This window comes from Festucalex cinctus, chromosome 4 (genome assembly GCF_051991245.1).
Source record: "Festucalex cinctus isolate MCC-2025b chromosome 4, RoL_Fcin_1.0, whole genome shotgun sequence".
Lineage (NCBI taxonomy): Eukaryota > Metazoa > Chordata > Actinopteri > Syngnathiformes > Syngnathidae > Festucalex > Festucalex cinctus.
In genome coordinates this window covers 30,908,780-30,932,568 of record NC_135414.1, presented here as the reverse complement: position 1 = coordinate 30,932,568, position 23,789 = coordinate 30,908,780, and the positions used below count along the sequence as shown (strand labels likewise).

Genomic DNA, 23,789 nt, shown 5'->3' with positions numbered 1-23,789 from the left:
CACTATTTTGTTTTTGTTTTTTCACTTATATTTAATCTGTTTATTCTTATTCTTAATGTTTTGTTACAGGTATATTGATTTTAAAATAATTCATATTAACTTTACTATGTTATTTTTTCAAAAATTGTAAAGTTTAGTTTGAGTTGATACTTTTCCTTTTTTTTTTTTTACTCTCGTGTTGCATATTTTTTCATTGGTTTTAGTTTTCACATTTGAACTTAGTATATTTTCTCTTTTTCGACTTTTCAACATTCATGTTTAAGTCTTCTCCTTTTCCCCGTTTAAAAAAATAAAATGCTTTTATTTACTTTTTTTACTCTAGTGTTGCATATTCTTTCATTGGTTTTAGATTTTTGAGTTTTAAATGTTATTTTTTTTAAATATTAATTTAATATTGCTTTGATTCATTCATATTTGTCATTTTTGTTTAAATTTTATTTGTTTAATTACTTTGATTTGATCGCTATTTTATTTTTGTTTTTCTTTTTTCACTTATTTAATCTGTTTATTGTTATTCTTAATGTTTTGTTACAGGTATATTGATTTTAAAATAACTAATATTAAATTGACTGTTATTTTTTCAAAAATGTTAACATTTAGTTTTAGTTGATACTTTTTTTTTTTTTTAACTCTCGTGTAGCATATTTTTTCATTGGTTTTAGTTTTCACATTTGAACTTAGTATATTTTCTCTTTTTCGACTTTTCAACATTCATGTTTAAGTCTTCTCCTTTTCCCCGTTTAAAAAAATAAAATGCTAATACAGTAAAAAAAATGACTGGGAATGTTTATGAAGTATGTGGCCGACGTGGCCAGTCGCAGCTGTAATCAAATTTTGTAAATGAATATCCTCCTTGCACTGAAGATTTTTAAATGTTTTATTTTGCACGCGTCCTCCATAAAGAGACGAATCTCAAAGTCGGTCTTCCCGGCAGGGAGTCGATGTAATCCCGCGGGAAGCGGCGAACGCGGCCACGCGGGAAGGCGCGGACGCAAGGAAGTGGCGCAGGAAGCAAGCCAGGAGCGATCGCGTGCGTCCGGCGGAGGTCGGCGCGGGTCTCCAGGTTGTAATTATGCGCTAATAGCCACCGAGGAGGTCATTTGCCGCCATTAGGCAGCGCCTGTAGGTCGTTAGCGGCCCACAGCATCAGCCGGCCTCCTTAATGCTCCCCGCGAGGCCGTTAGCGCGCTGTCGCCGGCCAGCTAGCTGCCTTGTTAGCGCCATTAGCAAGCAATTGATAGCTAATAGTAAAATATGATGGCAACGTGGACTCGGCTTGGAAAGAGGAGGAGGCGGCGGCACCCGGCTGGATCACCGCTGCGGATCTTGCCAGGAATAAACAGATCAAAAAGTCAACGTTTCGGGTGACATGGTCAGCTCGTAGGCTGGCGTCACCAGACTCCCATGTTGTCCTGTGAACAAAACAAATACTTTTATGTATTTTTTGTTGAAAATGAGGTTGAGACAAAATTTGACAACTAGTGGCCTGGCGCGCACACTAACTGATGAAGTCCAAATCGTACAAATTAGTCTTCAGAAGCTGACTGAATAACCTGATTTTCAAAAAAAAAAAAATGCTTTTGAAGACTTAAACCTCAAACATTTGAAAAGATGCTTGCACTGCAAAGTGTTGAATGCCGACTAGTTGCCTGGCATGAATATTAACTCATTTGCTCCCCAAAACGTATAAATACGTTCTATTTTAAATGTTTTAAGTGTCCCAAAGATGTATTTAGATTTTTTTATTTTTTTTGCTAGAGCATACAGAAGGCATACAGAAGGCTTTGATGCAGCCTCTCTACTGCAGTCAACAGTTGAATGGTAGTTATTACAAAAACGGCCAGCAGGTGGCAGCAGAGTATAAGAGATCAACCAGGGCCATGTTAAAAAAAAGCTGATTCCCACATGTTATTATTATTATTATTATTATTATTATTATTAATATATTTTTTCCTGATGAAAGAAGAAACTTTTTTTTTGGGGGGTCGGTTCCATGTTTTTACAGCAATAGAACACAATATTCTGTGGGCCTTGCAAAATCAGTCAAAATCTAGGAAAACTCTATGTTGCTCCAGTGAAAATGGCTGCTTTCAACTAAAACAACCCATCAAAAAAAAAAAAAAACTAAAAGTTTTATTTTGTTTATACAATAGCTTTACAATGAAAAACTTTTAAAACCTAAAAATATCAAACCTTTTTTTCTTCTTCTTTTTCTACAAATTGGCGCCGCCAACTAGTGGTGTAGTGTGAACATTACAGTGTTTTTTTTTTTGGGGGGGGGGGGGGTGGCAAAATTGTTTAATTTATTTAATTTTTAATTTTTTTGTTTATCTATCTATTTATTTATTTATTTATTTATTTATTTATTTATTCTTTTATTTTCAATGTTCAAAGGTTTTTATGCTCAGTCTGTGTCAAGTAATTTTTTATTTGATGATACAAATGTGCCTTGTTTGTTTGTGTATAATTGCTCAACAAAAAGAGAACAAAAAAACAAGTATTGTTCATCTTGATTTGCCTTGACGGGTGGAAAGAGTTTGGAATGTTCATTACTGCCTCCCTCAGGACTGGAGTGTAATCGCAATAATATGAGTTTGCGTTGACGTTGTCGGAGGAAATCAACTCGTATCATGTAAATTTTGGATTTTAAACCAACAAATAAAAAAAGATGCCGTGCATTCCCAGCAGAAGCGGATGACTTGCGACGTTTGTTTGCTTAGCAAAAAAAAGATGGAGCGCGCCGTCAAAGTGACTTTCCGCCCGACTTGATGCCAAACGCATGATTGACACGTCGACGTATAAAACACAAGAAACGAGCTCACTCGTACGTGTCATCCGGCTGAGTTCAAAGTTCAGCTTTGGGCAAACATTTTGACTTTGTTTCAAGTTACTTACCTCGCCTGAAGTTACACCAGCTCGGCTGCCGTGTTTATAATCATAAGCGCTCGCTCATGACCGGATCGTAAAAAAAAAATATACACAAGGAGTCTCTGCTGGAAACAGGAAATGAACAAGTTCTTCCCCTTTCTTCTAATGCCGCCTAATAATTGCGATGCTTCGAATAGCCACTAGGGCACAATCATCATATTATCTGAAAATTGAACAACTATGTTTTTATTTCTTTTCATTTTTTTTGCCTTAAAAGCAATGTAAGATCAGCACACAGCCTTGCAAAAATCCAAAAATAATTTGTAATTACCTATAGATGCCACAAAATGGCGACAAAGCTCTTAAACGCTTGTTTATTGTAAACAAATTGCCACTAGATGGCACCAAGGCAATATTTTTATTAGTGATAAAACCATTATCGACCGGGCATATTGTGGCATATGGTGGCGATATTTGTCAAAATGCCAAATATCGGCCATTTTGGGAATGTGAAGGCTCATAAAGCTCACTTAGCGGTGAATACTTGTAGCAAATTTGTGGTTTTGATCAGAAATTGTAAGACTTTTGACTTGTCGTAAACACATTTGGAACATATTCAGACAATTTTTCACTGCCAAGATCTTTTGAAACGTTTTGCGAAGCCGAACAAAAACCCCAAAATGAGCGACATTCGCATGCATTTGTCACTCAGTCAGATGCAGGAATTTTTTTTTATTTATGGATCTGTCACTGTTTTGCTCCGCCCACATGCAATGACAAAAAAAAATGGAACACCTTCACAATTTCGCGTCCTTGATCTGTTTTGTACGGTGTGCTTCCAATTTTCGTAGCCAAAATGTCAGACATGGCTTCTTGAGACTTTTTTTTTTTTTTTGTTGTTGGTCTACGTACGATAAATGTAACACCAAATTTCACGTGCCGAAGACAAACTGCAGTTCAGCGTCTGAATTTTTGGACGTTGAAAAGTTAAGCTTTCTTTGTGTGTGAGAAAGAGACACCATTGATGAATTTGGTGTGTGTGTGCGTGTGTGTGTGTGTGTGTGTGTGTGTGCAATGGCGTGGCCATTGATTTGATGTACAAATAAAAAAAAGTAATCCAATCATAATCCCAAAGCGGATCGTCTAGACCTCCCGTGCGCAACATTTGTTTCGACAATTGGAGTCATCTGTTTCCTTTTAGACTTTCTATCTTCTTCTTCTTCTTCTCTTTCTGGCCACATGGATGCGAATCCTTGTGATTCTTGTGATTTGTATTAAAAAGCTCTTATTATCGTGGGATACTTTTTTGTTACACCAGCTGTGTGTCCTTAGAAGAAGACGCTGAGAGTTGATGGGGCTGGGACGCAGTCGGTAGTCTGTCCTGAGAAGGGGAAAAAAAGAAAAAAAAAAAGTTTTTGAAAAGACTGGACAGGACATAAGAGAACTCGTCGCAAGAACTGACCGGGCAAAGGGGAAGCAGGTTGACATGATGGGACGGGATGAGAGAGGACTGGTCGCCACCACTGGACTGAGTGATAGAGGATTGGTCGCCATGACTGTGTGATAAACGACTGGTCGCCATGACTGGACTGAGTGATAGAGGATTTTGGTCGCCATGACTGTGTGATAAACGACTGGTCGCCATGACTGGACTGAGTGATAGAGGATTTTGGTCGCCATGACTGTGTGATAAACGACTGGTCGCCATGACTGGACCGATCGAGTGAGGATCGATCGACGTGACTGGACTGAGCACGAGATGATGATAAAAGGAACATGATTTAAAAATAAAAATAAAAAGTCAGGTTGATTTCCATTTGCGCAGTTCTAGCACCTTCTGGTGGCTATTTTGTTTAGTGCAATTTAATTTTCATTGGGGATGTTTTGGCCCTTCTATGTTTAAAATCTACACTAATTGTCAGATAAAGGGGAATATGCCTGTGAAGCAAGTCAATATGTGGAGGAACTCAATGTGAGTGTGCATTAACAACATAATAATAACAATAATAATAAAAACATAGCTGTTATGTTCATGTATGTTTTTTGCGTATGAGCTAATTTCTTTTATTGTTTTACAATATTGTGACCTTTTTTTAAATATCGCCAACCCTCGTGCTCGATATCGTGATAGTTATATCGTGATAATATCATATTCTGAGCATTGTTATCGCCCAGAGGTTCCCGCCCCTATTTGTGACGGAAAGACAATATATTCCGTAGCTCTTGGAACATCCGTCAAACATTCAACAGTAATGACATTGTGAGTCATTGCGTCTGTTTGTTGCGATCAGGTTTTTTTTTTGTTTTTTTTGTTTTTTTGTGTGTGTCACGTTTCCTTCTCGGACCTTGCATTCCTACGGAAGCGTAGAGCTGCCAATATGGAGTAAACATTTTTGGCTGGGGACTATGTTCGAACATACTCGCAAATATGTTCGAACATACTCGCAAATATGTTTGAACATACTCACAAATATGTTCGAACATACTCGCAAATACGTTCGAACATACTTGCAAATATATTCAAACATACTCGCAAATACGTTCAAACATACTCGCAAATACGTTCGAACATACTCGCAAATATGTTCGAACATACTCGCAAATATGTTTGAACATACTTGCAAATATGTTCGAACATACTCGCAAATACGTTCGAACATACTCGCAAATATGTTCGAACATACTCGCAAATATGTTTGACATACTCGCAAATATGTTTGAACTTACTCGCAAATATGTTTGAACATACTCGCAAATATGTTTGAACATACTCGCAAATACGTTCAAACATACTCGCAAATACGTTCGAACATACTTGCAAATATATTCAAACATACTCGCAAATACGTTCAAACATACTCGCAAATACGTTCAAACATACTTGCAAATACGTTCGAACATACTCGCAAATACGTTCGAACATACTTGCAAATACGTTCGAACATACTTGCAAATACGTTCAAACATACTCACAAATATGTTCGAACATACTCGCAAATATGTTCGAACATACTCGCAAATACGTTCGAACATACTCGCAAATATGTTCGAACATACTTGCAAATACGTTCGAACATACTCGCAAATATGTTCGAACATACTCGCAAATATGTTTGAACATACTCGCAAATATGTTTGAACATACTCACAAATATGTTCGAACATACTCGCAAATACGTTCGAACATACTTGCAAATATATTCAAACATACTCGCAAATACGTTCAAACATACTCGCAAATACGTTCAAACATACTCGCAAATATGTTCGAACATACTCGCAAATATGTTTGAACATACTTGCAAATATGTTCGAACATACTCGCAAATACGTTCGAACATACTCGCAAATATGTTCGAACATACTCGCAAATATGTTTGACATACTCGCAAATATGTTTGAACTTACTCGCAAATATGTTTGAACATACTCGCAAATATGTTTGAACATACTCGCAAATACGTTCAAACATACTCGCAAATACGTTCGAACATACTTGCAAATATATTCAAACATACTCGCAAATACGTTCAAACATACTCGCAAATACGTTCAAACATACTCGCAAATACGTTCAAACATACTTGCAAATACGTTCGAACATACTCGCAAATACGTTCGAACATACTTGCAAATACGTTCGAACATACTTGCAAATACGTTCAAACATACTCACAAATATGTTCGAACATACTCGCAAATACGTTCAAACATACTCACAAATATGTTCGAACATACTCGCAAATACGTTCGAACATACTCGCAAATATGTTCGAACATACTTGCAAATACGTTCGAACATACTCGCAAATATGTTCGAACATACTCGCAAATATGTTTGAACATACTCGCAAATATGTTTGAACATACTCACAAATATGTTCGAACATACTCGCAAATACGTTCGAACATACTTGCAAATATATTCAAACATACTCGCAAATACGTTCAAACATACTCGCAAATACGTTCGAACATACTCGCAAATATGTTCGAACATACTCGCAAATATGTTTGAACATACTTGCAAATATGTTCGAACATACTCGCAAATACGTTCGAACATACTCGCAAATATGTTCGAACATACTCGCAAATATGTTTGACATACTCGCAAATATGTTTGAACTTACTCGCAAATATGTTTGAACATACTCGCAAATATGTTTGAACATACTCGCAAATACGTTCAAACATACTCGCAAATACGTTCGAACATACTTGCAAATATATTCAAACATACTCGCAAATACGTTCAAACATACTCGCAAATACGTTCAAACATACTTGCAAATACGTTCGAATGTACATACAGGCTACATGCTCCAATGTTAGCATACTTAATGCTACAGGGTATTATTTGCGCATGCGTGAGTGAAAACAAAAAAAAACATTTTTTTGAGGCATTTGGCCCACATTACCAATTCATTAGAAAAATAAGTAGACAAAAAACAATTTGCAAAAAACATATTTGCGAGTATATTCGAACATATTTCAATACGTTGGAACATATTTGCGAGTATGTTCGAACATATTTCAATACATTGGAACATATTTGCGAGTATGTTCGAACATACTCGCCATACAAAAATGTTTACTCTACATTGGCAGCTCTGCGTACGTTCCTCATCGGCCGGCGCTTTTGTGCGACCTGTCATCCGCTCAAGCAAAATCTTTGGTGGGGCGCTTCAAAAGGAGGCGAGAAGGCGCCGCTCATCCATGGAGAATCGGCCAAAAGGGGAGCCCCCCCCCCCAACCACCTCACTATCGGCTCCATAGGCGTACTCCATTGCTGTTATTGATGCTCGCTCTTTCACACTCGCTCGCTCCACTGGGAGAAAAAAAAAAAAAAGGAAGTTCAGAGCCATCCCATGGAATTCACCGATCAGCCGTTTCAAAGCACAGCATGGAAGGTTTCTTTAGGTCGTTTGTCATGTTTGTCACACGCACACACAAAGTTTGCGCCACTTGCATTTTTGTCATTTTCTCAAAAAATGCGATTCGGGAAAAGTGCTTCTCCTTTTCAGAGGCGGCAAAAGTGCCCACTCAATATTTTAAGATTTCACTTATTTAGCCCGTTATAGCAATAAAAAGTGAATTTTTCGTCTGTGATTAATTTGATGCTTTCATTATTTTTTCATGTACAATTAGTACCTTTCAAAACACATTTTGCAACTTGCTGGCGACTGAAAATGACGTCACAAGGCGCTCAGGTAACCAATCACAGATCACCTGTTTTCTAGATTTGGTCACGTGACATTCACAAGCTGACCTGTGATTGGTTACCTGAGCCCTTGTGATGTCATTTTCAGTCGACAGCAAGTTGCAAAATGTGTTTTTAAAAGGTCATAATTGTACATGAAAAATAATGAAAATATCACTTTTTTTTTTTATAGGCAAAATATTCATGTTTGGCTGCCAAAAATTGCTAAATAAGTCAAGTATCCCTTTAAGTATAAAAACTCTGATAATTGGGTAAAAACAAAACCGAAACAAAAACGGAGTGATCAGCTCCTGTACTGCTTTGTAATTAAATAGAAAAAAACAAAACAGACGAGCCACACACTGGCCACTTTATTAGGTACACCGTCTCAACTCGTCAACATGAAAAGAACAAGAAAAGTTGACACGGATTTATTGATTGACACTTGTACAGCTGTTTCCAATCGGCTTGCTCGTTCCCCCGTTTGGCTCCCAACCCACGTGGTCAAAATATTAGGAACAGCTGCACGACACAATAACAAACTTTGAGGGCGGCAAAGAAACACAAAACAAAACAAAAATAATAAAAAGTTATTTGAAGTTCTTCTCAAATTACAATTTCACCCTCAAAGAAGGCACACACAAAAAAAGCAAAAAACACATAAAACCGATGATTGAGGGTTTGTCAAGTTAGCTAGATATATAATTATATTAATTTACTTGCACGAGTGAATATGCAATATCATAAAAAAAAATAAAAAAATAAAAATCACCAGTCTTTCATTACATGATTTGATCTCACTGATAATATAATAAAACACACATTGGTGTGGGAAAAAAACAACTTGAAAGCATCCGCTTCAAATATTTTTTTTTTTTTTATGATTTCATATTTGTAAGTTGCTTGTTAATAAGGAAAAACGATGCCACATATTGCGCAAAACATTTATCAGGGTCATAATAAGTCATTTCCATTTCCACTATTATATAAGTGTCATTGGCCATTCATATATAGTCATTGTTTGCCCCCCCCCCTCCCCCATTGTGGAGGGAGGGGGGGGGGGGGGCTTATGAATATGACCCCCCCCCCCCCCTTTTTTTTCCCCTCTCCTATTATGCGCGACCACTTCCGAGTGCAATCCGATCGACATTTTGACTCTTGTGCATGCGCGCGCAGCCGTGTGAACCCGGCGTGCACGCGCACCGGGGACCGTGCGTGCGTTTGATGAAAAATGATATTGTTGTGTGTGCGAAGACAGAGAGAGAGAGAGAGAGAGAGGTCGTCGTTATAGGCGCCCACCATCATCATCATCATCATCATCATCATCATCATCATGATATCATCCCTCCACAAAGCCCCCCATTCATCCATTCATTCATTCCCGGCCCGGCGCGTGCACGTCTGCATAATTGCATTATTCAGCTTGGAAGCTGCGCGCGTGCACGTGTAGTTTTTTTTTTTTTTCCTCTCTTTAATAAAACAAAAAAAAGTTGCTTCCAAAAAGTGTTGTTTAGAGATTAAAATCTCAATTTGACTTTTTAAAGTAGTGGAATAATTGTAAATATAGCCACGTCATATTCGACTTTAATTACGATGATTATTATGATTATTATTAATGTGCGAGAAGGTGGAGACGTCAGAGGGGAGGAGCGTGTGTTTGTGTGTGTGTGTGTGAGCGCGTGCACGTATCGGCGAGGGCGGCTTTATTGACATGAAATATATACGCCACAAGGTGATATACAGTCGCACACACGCACGCGCGCGCGCACGCACGCATACGTACGCTCGTCATCTGCGGAGCGCTCGGGACTTGTTTAAGTGCACGCTAAAAAAAAAACAAAAAAAACGCGCCGCGCGCACGCGTTCGACCTCCGGACTCTTCTTCTTTTTCTTCTTCAGGAGCGCCAAAGGTAAGAAATTCCACTTTTCCGTCATCTTGTTGTTGTTGTTGTTGTTGTTGTTGTTTTCGTCAAAAGGGAATTTTTGCTGTCTCGATCGCGTGCATGCGAACAAGCAGAACGCGAGAGGCGCGTGCACGAGCGCCTGCACACATTTGGAATTAGTGCTCAATTGTGACCAAAATAAAAAGAAAAAAAGAAAAGACAGCAGGAAGGTCAAAATAAAGAAAGTGGATTTGTTTCTGGTTTGGTGCACGCGGATGCTTTCCCGGCTGCCGACGGAGGATCCGCGGGACGCGCGCGCATGCATGCAGCGAGGAAGGAGAGAGAGAGAGAGAGAGAGAGAGAGAAAGAGAGGGAGGGACGGACGGAGGGAGTGGAGAGAGAGTGGAGGGGGGGTTCACAAGGACAAGATTCCCACGTCAGGTCGGGATGCGCGCGTGGAGCGTGGAAGCTCTTTAACAGGTCCCACGCGCACTTTTTTTTTTTATTCATCCGTCTGCGTGCACGCGGAAGGATTTTTTATAAAAAAAAAAAAAACAAACAGGTAAGTGAACACACTCTTTGGATTCTTTTTTTTGTTTTGTTTGTTTTTGTTTTGAAGCGTTCAGGTGAGCCTCGTGAAATGAAATCACCGCAGCAATTAGAGCGCAATATAACGCAAAGTGGATTTTGTCTTTCGCACGCGCACATTTAACGTGCGTGTGGACTCGTTCGCTTTTTCTTTTTTTCTTTTTTCTTTGCCAACTTGAGCGCGCGCGATCGTCTCAACGTTTTTGGTGCAAGAAAGTTGGGGGGGGAAAAAAAAAAAGATGACATGACAAGGATCGAGAAAAGCGCGTCGGAGAATTATTGGATGACAAGTCTGCCATTTTGTAGCGGCCGGGGGCTCGTTTGACATGTTCCGCGTTGAGGGTGGGGGGGGTCTTCCGCGGAGGTTTGAAAGTTATCCAAACGTGCGGAAGGGAGGACACCCCGCTCGAGTTTGCTTGTCTTCTGTCTCGTTTGTGCACTTTTTCGGATGACACTTGATGTGGGGAGGAAAAAAAAAAAAAGGGGAGCAACACGGCAGCTTTTGTAATCCCCGTTACACGTGAACCCCAGGTCATGTGACTTGAACCTGCCACTGAGGGGGTCTGTCAATTGTGTGTGTGGGGGGGGCTTCTAAATGATGATGATGATGATGATGATGATTGGCGGCCATGTTGTGTCAAATGCCTCCAGTGTGAATGTCAGCTCATCGATGAGGCCTCGCCGTCGCCATTTCATCAAATTAGGGTTGAAAAAGTAGATTGAGGGCGTCGTTATTTGTTGATTTGTAGCCCCCCACCCCCCCTCCCCCTCCCTCTCCCCAATTGGGATTACAGGAAGTGAGCTTTTGAGCCGCCTGTCAATCACCGGCGTGAGACGCCGCCGTTCGTTCGTTCGTCGTTCTGCTGCCGCACAAAGTGGCTCCCGCACGGCGAGTCGATTTGTTGTGACGTGGATAGAGTGACCCCCCCCCCCCCCCCAACCCCCCCCCCCCAAACCCGATCAATGGGGGAGGGGGCGTTAATTAACCGTCACAACAGCCTCGTACCTGCCCAACGTTGACAGCAGACAGTCAGTGAGCATGTGGCGTGTTACAGAACCCCCCCCCCCCCTTTCCATAACCCCCCCCCCCCCCCCCAACCTCTCCGTCAAACGGCAACCGTCGTACCCCAGCGGCAACTCTTAACGCTCCACCGTGACCTCAGCCGTGTGGCGGCCGTGACCTCAAACTCGCTCTCAATTTAGCACACACAATTAAGCAACTAAATGAAGTCCGAGTAACAAGAGTCGATATGTCGAATATTTAATAGTTTGTCGTCGGCACCCAAGTTCGACATGTAACACGCTCGAACCAAACACAATTCAACACACAATTGAACACCAAATTAGTCTTGCTGTGGTTAAGGTGGAATTGACTTTTTTTTTTTTTTTTTTTTTACCAAGCTCAACAAATACACAAAAAAATGAAAAATGCCAACTGACAATATTTGCTGATTTAGTTGCAGTTTCGTGTCATCTAGTTTGCAGTATTCAACACTTGAAAGAAACACAATGAAATGTAACAAGGAGTCACGATTTGATGTGATACTTGAAGCAAAATTTGTTTTCCACCAAGGTCAACGTGTCACGATTCCATTGGAACGAAAGAGTCCCGTGACGTCTCATTTTGCCGTTTTCCGTCACGCACACCCGAATGAAGCGCACCAAGAAAATCCAGCATCATTTCATCTTTTTTTTTTTTTTTTGCACCATGCTGGAGTTGAGCAGACGCGGACGGAGCTGCAATAAATAGGAAAGTAACAATTTGTCACGTCGTACAAACTGACAAATAAGAAGAAAGAGGACAGGTCGCCCGTATGTGTCATGCAACAAATTTGGAAATTATGTATGCGATCAACCAAGAGTGCAATTGATCATGTGCCGCCGTTGCTCATATATTCCTGTGAGGGGGAAAATAAACCTTCCGTGCAGTCAAAATTCGGGCCGGCTTGCTTCTGGATCGTCGTCGTCGTTGGTGCGTGTTGGCGTGTGTGTGTGTGTGTTTAACGAGTGAGTGTCACATTAATGACGATGATGATGATGATGAGGGTGATGAAGAGCAGCAGAATGCACGATGATGTCGTCATGTCTCCGAACGGTGTAAATGTGTCACTCTGGATTGTGTGTGTGTGTGTACATGTTGGGGCGTGATACTGGGTAGGGGGGGGGGGGGGGCTTGGGGGGGTCCTCAGGGAGCTGCTTCGGACAGCAAATTTGATGCCTGTGTGAAAAACGCAATTTATAGCGTATTTAGCATTTTTTAGCAGATGAGGATTGAGAGGCAGGAAGTGCAGTCGAAACCTGACTCAACTTCCAATAACAATTATATGATATGATATGATATGATATGATATGATATGATATTCGGTTTGCTGTTATGTTCCATTTTATGATATTCTGTAACATATTTTAGTATTGACGATTTTGTTGCTTGTGTGTCATATTCTGTTCGGCTACATCGTATTATAACGGCAGCAGATTTTGTCATGTCCAAGAAGTGTGTTGCGTAACGGGGGTCCTAATTTGGGGGTCAAATTGATGCCTGAATTAAAAAAAAGTGACTTGGCTCTTGTGCTGGGGATGAAAGTGGTTGTTTGGGGGGTCATTTTTAAGAAGGGGGTTCAGGATGAGTGGAGTACTTTTTACTTGTTTGTTTTTTGCTTTTTTTTTTTCTTGTGCACGTTTTTTGGGGGTGGTGTCAAGGAGGCAGATGGGGGTTCCTAATGTGTGTCTGAATGGTGCTCGTCAAAGTTGATGCCTGAATTAAAAGTGTGGAGAAAAAGCCGTGGAGAGGGTGCAGGCTTGTTGGGATGTCAAATCTGATTCCTAAATAAAAAAAAAAAAAAAGTGCGGGACAGAAACAGGCAAATTTGGAAGTGTGTGTGTGTGCGTGCCTTTGTCTTTGCTACATTGTGGGGCCCACACGCATGTGTTTTCCCAGGTTTAACTAACTTGATATTGTGTGGACATTTTGCTGGTCCCCACAAGTTCAGACCACTTTTTTTTTTTTTTTTTTTTTTTTTTTTTTTTTTTTTTTTGAGGGTCAAGACCTGGTTTTAGTGTCAATGAGAAGTCCCCACAATCATACAAAACAAACGTGTGTGTGTGTGTGTGTTAAGATAGGAGCGTGTTTGAGGGGCGTTCAAGTCACATTTGTTGACGAAATGACAAGAAAAAAACAATTGAAAGAAAGCGACTAGATTCTGTTGCTGAATGTTTATTGACGTGGGCGCAAGATGGTGGTGGTGGTGGTTGGAGGTGGGGGGGGGGGGGGGGGATTAAGGTTAACTCACATCACATTTTTGCTTCAATTAAAAATTTGCCAATACAGGATACACATTTGATCATGTTTTGAGTCTCGAATTAATATTATTATTATTATTAGGGATGTTCGATACCACTTTTTTTCAGACCGATGCCGATACCCAGACCCTCAATACTCACCGATACCAACTGCCGATACCAGTAGTACATTTTGACAAATTCAAAAAAAAAATCACAAAAAGACATTTTTAAACAAATATATTTCCTTTCATTTTGACAAAAAAACAAAACAAAACAGCACAGTCACTCTTCAATAGTCTGAACGCTCAAAATAAAACACAAAAATGCTCTTTTAGTTTGAGATTGACAATTTTGAAGTATTTCCAAACAGGTGACGTTTTGGTGAAAAACTGCTGCAAGCTATAGCGCCACTTACAGGCAAGGAGGACTCACTTATGCCGTCGCTCGCTTGTACTCGTCTGCGTCACGAGTACTCGAGTACTTGAAAAAGGGCTGGTATCGGCCTGATACCGATACCTGGTATCGGTACTCGCCCATCCCGAATTATTATTATTATTATTATTATTATTGTCATTCATCCATTTTGTATTGCGCTTTAAGCCACTCGCGTGTGTTCTGTGCGAGCGTGTGTTGTGTCTTTGATAAGGAGTGTTCAAAACTTTCTCGCGGCGTGCGGCAGGTGTGCGGGAGCGCGTGTGCCAAGTTGCGGCCTTGACACGAGCGTGACCGTGCGTGCGTGCGCTCAAGCGAGCATCCAGAAAAAGAGAGAATTGTTGTTCATCTTTTTTCTTCTCTCAGCTTCACTTCTCTTTTCCTTCTTCTCCTGTTTGTTGTTGTTCTTTTTTTTTTCTCCCCCCCAAAGTTCATTTGGGATTTCGGGATGTCAAGAACCCCCCTCGTACAACCCCCACCCCGCTAATACCCCCCCCTGCTTTGATGTGCCTGTTTTCCGCCATGTCATTCCCGGAGACAACAGCTTAGCGGCCGTCAATCATGGCAGCTCCTGTTTAGCATCCGCGCGCTCTCACCAGGAGCGAGTGTGCGTACGTGCGTGTGCGTACGTGCGTGCGCGTGTCAGGGTCGAGGGTCGTATCCATTACACAATTCACACGGCGTCGCCGAGCGGATCAGGAGACGCACGCACGCACGAACGCGCGAACGCGCGGTCCGCCGTCTGCCTGGCGACGTAACGCCAACGAGTGGCAGTCAAACAAGATGGAGGACGAGGAGGCGCATTCATAACGATAACGAGCGCCTCCTCCTCCACCTGCTGCTCGGCCTCTGAGGGGTGTTCGTCGTCGTCGTCGTCGTCGTCGTCGTCCTCAGAGGCTGAGGGAGGCGAGGAGCTCCGGTTTTGAATATGATGATGAGCACCTCCTCGTCTTCCTGCTCCTCATTCCCTCCTCCATTTTCCTGTTCCTGCTTATTCTACTCATCATCGTCTTTCCTCCTCCATCTTCCACTTGTTCTGCTTGCTTCACCTCATCTGTGTTCTCCTCCTCATTCCTCCTTCTCCTCCCTTCTTCCTCCTCCTTTTCCTCATCCTTGTCCCGAGGAAGAGGAGGCCCACCTTTAATGCCAACGAGTGGCCGTCAAACAAGATGAGGAGCATGCATAACGATCACGAGCACCTCCTCCTCAGAGGAGACGAGGGAGCTGCGGTTTTGAATATGATGATGAGCACCTCCTCGTCTTCCTCCTCCTCATTCCTCCTCCATTTTCCTTTACCTGCTTATTCTCGTCTTTCCTCCTCCATCTTCCACTTGTTCTTCTTGCTTCACTACGTCCGTCTCATCTGTGTTCTCCTCCTCATCCTCCTTCTCCTCCCTTCTTCCTCCTCCTTCCTTTTATTTTTCCTCCTCCTTTCCCTCATGGCCCTCATACTTGTCCTGAGGAAGAGGAGGCACACCTTTAAACTGTATGATGAAGAGCGTCAACTGTTCCTCCTCCTTCCACCTCCATCTCCGTTTTTCTCCTCCTCGTTCTTCTTCTCCTCCTTCCACCTCCATTGTCTCTTTCCTCCTCAGCCTCTACAACGGAGGACGTTGGAAAGACAAAATTTCTTTCCTGTCAGTCCACCTCCATCTTGCTCCCCTCCTCCTTGTTATTCGTCTCCTTCTCCTTCTTGTCTTCGTTTTTTTTTTCCACTCGTGTCAGCCTTGTCCTGTTCCTCCTTCTCTGTGTCTCCCTCATGGACACATTCCTCCTTCTTGCCCTCATCCTCTTCCACCTCGTCATCCTCATCCATGTCCTCCTCTTTCCTCTCTTGCTCCTCTACCTCTTTTGTGTGCTTGTTGTCCTCCTCCTCTGCCTTCTGCTTTCCCTTCTCCTCATGAACACTCACCTCCTCCTCCAATGTCATCCTCATTCTCCTCTTTCTCAGCCTCCTCATCCTCCTGTTGCTTCTCCTCATGAATACCATCGTCTCTTGCTCCTCTACTTCCTTTCCGTCCTCCTCCTGCTCCTCATCCCGCTCATTCATTTTCGCCACTTCCTTCTGCTCTCCCTTCTCCTCATGAACACTCACCTCCTCCTCCTTTGTCATTCTCATTCCTCCTCTTCCTTGTCTTGATGTATACCCAGCTTCTCTCGCTCCTCCCCAGAGGACGAGGAGGTTTTTTTTGTTTTTTGTTTTTACTGCACACCTCCACCTCCTCTCCCCTCATCGTGATCCTCCTCCTCCTCACTTTTCTCCTGAAACTCCGCATCCACCCCAACCCCTCCTCCTCTTCCTTTTCCTCTTGCACACCCACTCATCTCCTCTTCCTGCTCCTCTTTCTCAGCCTCCTCATCCTCCTGTTGCTTCTCCTCGTGAAAACCATCTTCTCTTGCTCCTCGTCAGAGACGGAGGAGGAGGAGGAGGGGCACTTTAAATGATGGTAAAGTAGCCGTTCACCTCCTCTCGCCTCCTTTTTTCCTCCTCCTCCTCGGCTCTCTGATCGCGCACGCGAGGGTACGGCGTCATTGTGCGTATTCAACGGCTCCTCATTTGCATAATTGGATCTTTAATGAAAGTTTGCCTGATGGAACGAGTACAACAAAAATAAATAAAAATAAAAGTGTGAAACTATGAATAAACGTTAAATCTCAATTTAAAAATAAAAATAAAAATATGCAGGCAGGAAAACACAAAAAGTGGTTCAGGCTTGAAACCCTACCATATCTTGACACCCAAAGTCAGGTTTAAAACCTTGACCCTGACCTGTAACCTTGTTTTGAAAGCGCCATTTGAACCCTGATTACTAGCCAGAGTCAGGTATTCAAAATGAAGATGTCCAGCCAGGGTTAGGGTCTCAAATAAGGGTTTCCTGTTAAGTGTTTCAAACAAATGTTGGGCTTTCAAAGCAGGATAGGCGCTTCAAATTAGGGTTTTTAAAATGTAGGTTTGTAGTCAGGGTTGGGGTTTCAAAGAAGGGTGTCCAACAGGGCTTTTAAATAATTCTTTCAACTCTTGATTGGGGTGTTAAATGAGGATTTGTAGGTTGGAGATATAATATGAAATCAGACCTTCAAGCCTTAATGAGGGTTACAGGCAACTTTTAAAACTTGTTAAAGTCAGGTTTCTAGCTTGTGTCAGGAATTTAGTAAGCGATCCCTTTTAATGGAGACCTCAACAAAGGCTTGAAACCCTAATTTTAACTCTAACCCTGCTTGAAAATCTTACTTGAACGTTGAAACTGTCATTTGAAAACGTCAGCATTCGTGGAAAGCCAAACCCTGATTTGAAACCTTAATTTGACTTAATTTGAAACCTTTTCCCTTAAAAAAATAAAAACTTCTTCAAAACCTTTAACAACTCCTGAATTCCTCATTTGAAACCCGAACCCTATCTTGAAACCTAATCCCGAGCTTGAAACCCTACCCTGCTACTACCCAAAGTCAAGCCCTTAATTGAGACCCTAATCAAGGCTTGAAAGTCCAAATTGAAAACTTTCTTTGAAACTATAAAAACCGGGTTCGCCAATTCCAGTCCTCGAGGTTCGGAGTCCTGCAGCTTTTAGATATTTCAGACCACCTGATTCATATAATCAGCTCATCAAGCATATACCTGATAACGATCCTGATCTTTAATTTCAGGTGTATTAGTAGGTGGAAACAATCTAAAACCTGCAGGATTCCGGACCTCGAAACCTTAATTTGAAACTGTAACACAAATGTCTGTTCAGTCTCGTCAACATGATCCATGTTTGAAACCCTTCTACAAACCCTAAACTCGGTTTCTAATACCTACTTTGAAACCCCAACCTGACCATTGAAACCTTAACCCTGCCTCAGAACCCAAACGCTCGATTGAAAGCTACACTTGGCTTCAAACTCTTTCTTGACACTCCCAATTGAAATCCTGTTTGTCCCACGCCTTTGCTTCAAACCTTACTTTTTGGAACCCTATTTTGAAAAGGTAAAAAAAAAAAAAAAAAAAAATCAAAGCCAGCGTCTGGCGCGCGCTCATCGGAGCTTACAAATGCGATGTGAAAGCGTTTACATTCCGCGGCAGGTCTGCCGGGTTAAAAGCACAATAGCGGGATATTCTCCCGCCCGGGGGTGCGCGCTCGTTTGTGTGCGACTCGTTACGGCGCTCATCCGGCACAAAATCTATTTGCTTGCGCGCTAGCCTTGATCGGAATTTTTCTCCGGCATTTTGGGGGTTTTGGGGAGGAGGGATTGTTGCTTCGTCTTCTTGTCTTTGCGCTCGCACTTTTCTCGTTCAGAGAGTTAAAAAAAAAGAAAAAAAAAAAGCTCCAGCCCAGCTAATTGATTGATTCAACTGCTCTGCATGAATGAAAGTGTTACGACACTAAAAGTATAGCATGAGCCCTTCGTCCCTGACAATGACACACGGAAAGTGGATTTTAATCGTTTACGATCAACAATTTTCTTAATTAATCCAAACCGTAGTAAATATTTGGAGCAGCGGTTAATGCGTCGTTAAAAAAAAAAAAAAAAGAGAGAGAGGCAAAAATGAGCTAAAAGGAGACCTCAGCCAAGGTTGAACCCTAAAAAAGGAAAAATGTGTGACGTCATGATCAAATATGAACTCATTCATCACCAGGAGTTCCGGCAGACAAAGGACTTTTTTTTTTTGTTTTTTTGTTTTTTTTTATGACCCCCCCCCCCCCCCGCCACATCTTACAATTTGGTGACAAAGAGTAGATTAGATGAAACCAGGTCTATATTGTGGCGCAGGTGGTGTAACGTAATTTTCAAGGATTTCATCGCAGACAGTTTGTGTGTGCCGCTGATATTATTTTTAGGGATGCTCGATATCACTTTTTTTTTTTTTTTTTTTTTTTTTCTGACCCCCCCGCCACATCTAACAATTTGGTGACAGAGAGTAGACTAGATGAAACTAGGTAATTTTTTTTTTTTTTATGACTCCCCGCCACATCTTACAATTTGGTGACAAAGAGTAGATTAGATGAAACCAGGTCTATATTGTGGCGCAGGTGGTGTAACGTAATTTTCAAGGATTTCATCGCAGACAGTTTGTGTGTGCCGCTGATATTATTTTTAGGGATGCTCGATATCACTTTTTTTTTTTTTTTTTTTTTTTTTCTTTTTTTTTTTTTTTTTAAAGGCCTGTAACTCTTAAATAGGCACCAATACCTGGTATCGGTACTCACCCATCCCTAATTATTTATTTCATTCGAGAATGTATGATTTAATAAAACGAGCATACATCAAACCATCGGAATCATTGTAGAAATTTGCGTCCAATTCCCTCGCCACTCTTATGAGGCGCTGCCCCCTAGTGGGCAGCCAAGTAATTGCTCAATAAGTCAGGAACAATGGAGCCGTTAACGTGGCTGTATATCAACTACAAATATCGCGATACTTGCGTCGGCGTATCACTATCACGATCGGGAGACAAAGTATCACGATTTATTGCGATATCGATATATATCGTCACACTCTTACCTCAAACTATTAAGACAACAAAAACAAGACTGCTTACGATGTGCAAAATCATCAACCGCCACCTTGTGCATATTCCACCACTTTTCATTTCACTTCAGCTCTTTGGCATTCCCATTCAATTTGCACGGAAAGTTAGCTTATTGTTGCCAATCGAAAAGGTGGAAAACCGTTAATCGCGCTGCGTTCGAGTGTGGCGCGTGCGTGAGAGCGTCACTTTGGCCGGGCGCGCGTGCGGGTCTGCGTGGGAGTGTATCGCGTGTCAGAGTGGATCTCAGGTGACGCTTAGCGGGTCAGCTCGGCTTCCAGAAGAGCTCAAGTGAGCGCCGGCCCCTCTTAGCCCCTCCCCCCACCCACACCAGTCTTGCTAAGAGGACCCTTGGCCAAGCGTAATCCTCATCCATCCATCCGCACGTCCTCCCGCCATCCAATGTAAAAAAAGAAAAAAGAAAAAAATAATTAGACATTAACGCAATCAATAGTAGAGTTGGACTTAAATGGAAAATATACCAACGGGGTAATTTTACAAATAAAACAATATTCAATCTCATATTTTCAATTCATTTTTTTTTTTATGATTAATTGACCAATTATTTCTTCAATAAAATGTAAATGTCAGAAAGTAATATTTGTGTGTAAAATATATAAAATAATTCATTCTAAATTAAAACAAATTCAAGTTTTAATCGTTTTGTCATTTGTTTGCTAATTAACCAGTAATTTGTATTTTTTTTTTTTAATTAACCAGTAATTTAATAAAATGAATAAACGTATATTTATAAAAAGTTAATTCAATAATAGAAATATTGTTATTGTATTATTTAAACTGATTTATTAAATATTTACGATGAAAAAAGTTTTAAATATAAATGCATTTCATTTTTAATTTTTTTATTCAAATTAATAGCAATTTAACGAGGAATGAAAAATGAATGCAAACATTTTAAAGGGAAGAAATGTCATAATATTGCAAACAAATATTGGTACTCTTGGTAATGTAAATGTGCTTTAGTGAGGTGAGATTATGGAATTTTTATTACATGACAAATAAAACATTAAATTAAATTAACGGATTATTTAATACAATGAATTAAAAAGTTTTCAATTTTGTACAATTAATTAATAAACAAATGAGTAAACCAATTTGTAATTAAAAAATTAAAATTTAATGAGATGAATGAATTTAAAAAAATAAAATATGTATTAATAACCAATTTTAGGGGGATAAAAACAAACGAAATCCAAATGAATTAGTGCTGTCAAAGTTAAAGCATTAACTAACTAATTAATTAATCACAAAAAAAAATCATTGCATGAATCGTGTATTACCACAGATTAATCACACGATTAGTTTTGACCGCAGATGATCCTTTACCTGACAGCGGATGGTTCCATTAAAGGTAGCACAGGTTTGTGTTTGAGCAATAAACATAACTACATGCATTAAAGTAAATAATTTCATAAATGTTTGTATATGACATTCAGAATAATTTTTTCATATCAAACTATCGAGGTCATTTTTTTTTTCTCCTCGTTTTAAATCCTGCAAGTAATTAACTGATTGGAAAAAGAGGAGGATGAAATGGATCAAAAGATGTTGACATCCTCATAACATTAAAATGACGAAACAATTAAAACACAGAACAGGTGCTCTTAAACTTGTTCCAACCCAAAAACGTGTAAATATGTTTTTGGGAGTGAAGGACAAAGCATTAAAAACGTATTTACACGTTTTTGGGTTGAAATGAGTTAAATTTGGCAGGCAAAAAAAAAATGATCAAAAAGTCTTTTTTTTTTTTATCAATCGTGATTCATCAAAATTCTAAGATGTGGTTAATTTGATTTAAAAGATGTAATCGTTTGACAGCTCGAAAATGAATGCAGCAAATGTTGCAGCACTTTTATTTTATTTTTTTACTTTAAAGAGTGACATAAAAATAAAATTGAAATTGAAAATGAAATTGAAATGCCCCACAAACTCAATTGCAGCCCCACCAAATGTGAAAATTTCACGAGATGAATGAATTTAAAAAATGGGGGGGAAAAAAAAAAAATAAATATGCACCAAATTTTCGCGGGTGAAAAACATCAAACTGAATGCAACAAATGTTGCCGGACTTTTGGTAATTTTTTTTTTTTCTTTTTTTTTTAGCGACTTTTGACTCGTAATTGCGAGGAGTTGACGCGTGAATAATGAAGACTTTTGAGCACACTTGAGGTGTTCCTCTTCTTCTTGTCGCACTAATTGTTGTCAAACATGGCCGCCGGCGAGCAGACGAATGCGCAATGACAGGAAGAAGAAGAAGAAGAATGCAGGCGGAATCGTCGAGGAGGGATGATGTACTTAACGCTATCTGGAGGTTTTGCCTCTCAACGAGCGTCTCGCGCAGATCGGCGGCGCCGTCGATAAATTGGCTTTGATAAAAAAGTGGTGCCAAATGCGCCTCTATTAAAGCGCCGCCGCATTTGTCGGCGCGCGGCGCGAGTCAAGCGAAGGGTTTTAATGTCACACGGGCGTGAATTAAAGACTCAATCCGAAGCGCTGGCAGCTTTTTTTTTTTTTTTTTTTTTTTGTATTATTCCTCTGAGCCAGCAGCAGCGGGAGGAAGTCGCGAGTCATTCAACTACAACAGAGCCACTATCGCAAACTTTTTTTTCCTGACACATGCCAAGTCATGTGACTTGAGCCACCTGCTGCTTTGGTGAACTGCCAACCATTCACACTATTTGCGTACTTCTTCCTGTAAAGTCAGAACGAGTCTTTGGTTGCAGGTGAGAGGGTTTGTTTGAAATTGATTATTTGTCAGTTGTAGTGTTAAATTTGTCTGCCATTTTGAAACAGAGTCTCAGTTTTAGTCCAATTTCAATCACGCTTGTGAGTCAAACTCATCCCGTTTTTATTTAGTCCATTTTAGTGGACTATAAATCTAGTATTTTATTTTAGTCTAAGAAAACGTCATTTTATTCGTCTCGTTTTAGTCAACAAAAACTGTCAGCGTTTTAGTCTAGTTTTAGTCAGGACAACCGTTTTGCTCGTGTATATTTTTTTTGTCAGCAGTTTATATTGGAACCTTTTTGGATCGAAAACTATTTCACATAATATTTTCTCATCTTTTTTGATGAAAAACAACTTCACACACAATTACATCATATCATTTTGGTCTCGTTTTTTTTTCATGAACTAAAATGTCCAGTTTTTATTAAGCGAAGGACGTTTTCGTCTCGTCTTCATTAGTCGACGAAAATGCAGACTGATTTAGTCCCACTTATTGTTTATTAATTAATGAGGGTTTTATTCTAGTCTAGTCTAGTTTTAGTCCGGTGAAAAATGTGTTGACGAAATTATTTTTGTTTAGTTTTCGAAATTATCACTCGTCAGTCGGTCAGTTAGAAAGTACAATTTCTACGATATATTTGCCTGGAAATGGTTCGAAAACGTGGCGTTGATTCAAAAATTCAGCCCGCGTAGCAATTTACTACCAGCAACATCAAATTTTGTAGCCATATCTATTATGAGGAGACCCACAAAAAAAGTCTCAAGAAGCTATACTTGAAAAGGTACAGAAAGTCGGCCATCTTGGTTTGAAGCAGACCATTTTCATGCAAGATGAAGTTTAACACAAAAAAAAAAAGATAACCCATTACCCAGTTTCAATAATCAAAATGATAATTTGTTTTGATGCAGACATCTTGGGCTCATTTTGTTCATTTTTTTTTTTGTGGCTAAATTGGCATTAAAAAAAAAATCATTAAAATGGTATTTTGGGGCAATATCTGAATTTTCACCAGCTAATCGATATTTTATTTATGTATTTATGTATTTTGCTGAGAACTTACTGCTACTCAAGTATCTCCTCTATTTGGAGGACTACTTTTTGCTTGAGTCACATTATTGTACAGTGACAGTACTCTTGAATATAATTTTTGGCAATTCTAAGCACCTCTGCTCCTTTTTTTGGGGGGGGGATCTTCAGCATGTGCAAGTCAGTGGCCTGAATGTCTAAAAACGAAGAAAGAAAGCAGTCGAAGGTCCCGGGAGAAGGCGCGCTTAG

General features: G+C 40.3%; 1 protein-coding gene across 3 annotated transcripts in view; it reads left to right on the top strand.

Moving 5' to 3' along the window:
• The window catches only part of znf536 (zinc finger protein 536), a 288,563-nt gene that overhangs the window by 34,825 nt on the left and 229,949 nt on the right, over positions 1 to 23,789 (top strand). Inside the window, exon 1 of one of the 3 annotated variants that reach the window (XM_077520263.1) lies at positions 9,804 to 9,981. The exons of 1 other annotated variant lie outside the window; for it this stretch is intronic. The gene's annotated coding sequence lies outside the window, so the exon portion shown is untranslated. Of the gene's footprint in view, positions 1 to 9,803; positions 9,982 to 10,391; positions 10,517 to 23,789 lie in introns of those variants that run through there. One more of the 3 variants, XM_077520262.1, reaches the window with a different exon arrangement.